We start from the raw sequence: 2,653 nt of genomic DNA, 5'->3' as shown, positions 1-2,653 counted from the left end.
ATTCTGTTAATCCTCTAACATTATCTTTTAACTATATGTTCTATATAGCTTGCTACAAGCTTTTTCTAATTAATCAATAAATCAAAGCCATGCTTTTTATTTTACCTATTTTTTAAACAGCATGCTATATGCATGGTCAATATTTGGCCATCAATAATTTGCATCTATGTTTATAAAAATTATTCTTCATATACAAACGTTTTTCCAATACAAATCATATAAGTTATTTATATTACGCGTTTTTACGTTTTTTTTCCATGTCACTTCTTCTTCTTCTTCTTAATTTTTCTCTCGTTATCGTCATCATCAACACCACATCTTCCTCCTCTTTCTCTTCCTCCTTTTTTCATTAGAATTTCTTCTCCTCTTTTCTTTTTTTCTTTCTCCTCCATCATCAGTTATCTCGTTGTTAAAGATAATAAATAATTCAGGTTCAGATTGTCAATTGAACCAGAACGAAATTGATTATTGTTTTGAATCCAATCAAGTGGCTGAGGTGTGGTTCAATTCAGAAGAAAAAATATAGCATTAGAGGAAATATTTTTCTGTATTCGCAGCAAATTTGGGTGTAGTATGAAAATATTTGGGTGTAACACGAAGATATTTGGGTGTATTTTTATTCTGATAAATTCTGCAAATTCAAAACTCTTCCTCTCCCTCCTCTTCATCTTCTACTGCTTCTTCTTTTTTTTTTATCATCATCACCATCTTCTTCTTTTTTTCTTATTCATCTTTTACTTTTTATTTTACCTTCTCAAGTTTCTTAACGAAGATATTTGGGTGTATTTTTATTCTGATAAGTTCTGCATAATTCAAAACGCTTCCTCTTCCTCCTCCTCATCTTCTACTGCTTCTTTCTCATTTTCTTATTTCGTTTTCTTATAATTTTTCTTGGGAAAAAAAATCAAACAAAGAAGAAAAAATAATACTGTTGCAAAATCAATAGAAAGAGGAGGAAAAAAATGCAACAACAACAACAGTAATAAAAAAAACAACGATGAAGATGAAACACGTGAAGAAAAAAGAGGAGAAACGTAAAGAAGAATGAGAAGAAGAAGGAAGAGGAAGAGGAAGAAGAGAAGGGAACGCGAAAAAGAGGAAGCGTCTTCCATAATGGTGAGTGAGAGCGCGTTTTGGAAACGGTTGAGTGACGCGTGTGTTATCACGCTCCAGTGGGTGAATGTAGTTTTTGTTAGATTTGGTCCAACTTGTAAGACTTGTAAGCCAAAAAGACTTGTATGTGTAGCATAGCTCCATTTATAAAAATTTGTATACATAAAATTTATTTATTTGTATGGATTAAATATTAGCCAAAATTACTAAAAATTTATAGCTCTCAAGACTTTCTGTTTTTTAAATTCTTCATAAATTGAAGTAATAACATGGAATTTTTTTAAGAAAAGAGCTTATACTTGCTGCGATTTTTGTGTATATAAAGCAAGACATATAATTGAGGCTGGGTTTGGTAAAGCTTTTTGAAGAGGTGCTTGTGCTTTTTAAAAGCACAAGTACTTCATTTTGCGTTTGGTAAATTAAAAAGTCCAAGTGCTTGTGCTTGCGGTTTTTAAAAGTTAGGGGTGTTTTTGAAAGCACCTAAGAGGGAGCTTTTTAAAGTTGGCTTGTGCTTATCAAAATTAAAAAAAAAATCTAATATAATAAATATTCAAAATTATCATTATTAATTATTAACACAAGATTTCATTTATTTTCCCACACATATTTTCCGCTATTATATTGCCATTGAAATAGTCATATATTTCTAATTTCTCAACCTAACATTCATAAATTCTAACACAATCTTCATATATTTTTTATTTTTTATTTTTCAATCTAATCTTCACAATTTCAACACAAATACATCTCTATCATGTATTAGGCATGAACTTCTATATATTTATATTATTTTGTGCGTTATTTTTGTATTTTTTAGTAGATGTTTATTTTTCTCTGTTCTTTAAAACGTGAAGGAGACCTGATTTATGAAAACCAATTATAAAATTTTCGTACACCAACTTCATGAACATTAGTCAAAATTATAATAACAACATATATATACATATGTAAATATAGATATATAATTTTACTTGAGATATGTGTCCCAGTTTCTGTGATTTGTAAAAGTGAGTCAATATATAGTAATGGACGTATCAGTACTAACATTGGATTACATACAAGTTTTATTATTGACTAATGATAACTCTGTTTATATTTTTGGTGACTAACTCTATTTATATTAATATAGAGAGTAAATCAAATAAATATTTAAATTATTGGTCTCTAAAATTTGAAAAAAAAAATTATTCTTCGTTATAAATATGTTTATTATAATTTTTTTAATTTTTAAAAATTATTTTACCAAACACAATTGCAGTGCTTGTGCTTATTAAAAGCTGTTTTTAACGTGATTTTACCAAACGCAAGTGCTGCGGCTTTTAAAAAGCTGTCTTTTAAAAGACAGCTTTCATAAGCTACTTTCAAAAAGTAAAAGTTTTACCAAACCAGGCCTGAATAATGTTGAATCCGATCATAGAGTTAGTTATTTTTTTTCTTGTTAAAAAAAAGTAAATTACCCAATTCAAAGTGGTCTTCTTGTCCATAGAAAAATAAATAAGTAACCAAAGAGTAAAAGAATTAAATTGATTCCTAAAAAATT

This window comes from Arachis ipaensis, chromosome B10, assembly GCF_000816755.2.
Source record: "Arachis ipaensis cultivar K30076 chromosome B10, Araip1.1, whole genome shotgun sequence".
NCBI classification, from domain to species: Eukaryota; Viridiplantae; Streptophyta; class Magnoliopsida; order Fabales; family Fabaceae; genus Arachis; species Arachis ipaensis.
Note: the sequence above shows the minus strand (reverse complement) of the source record.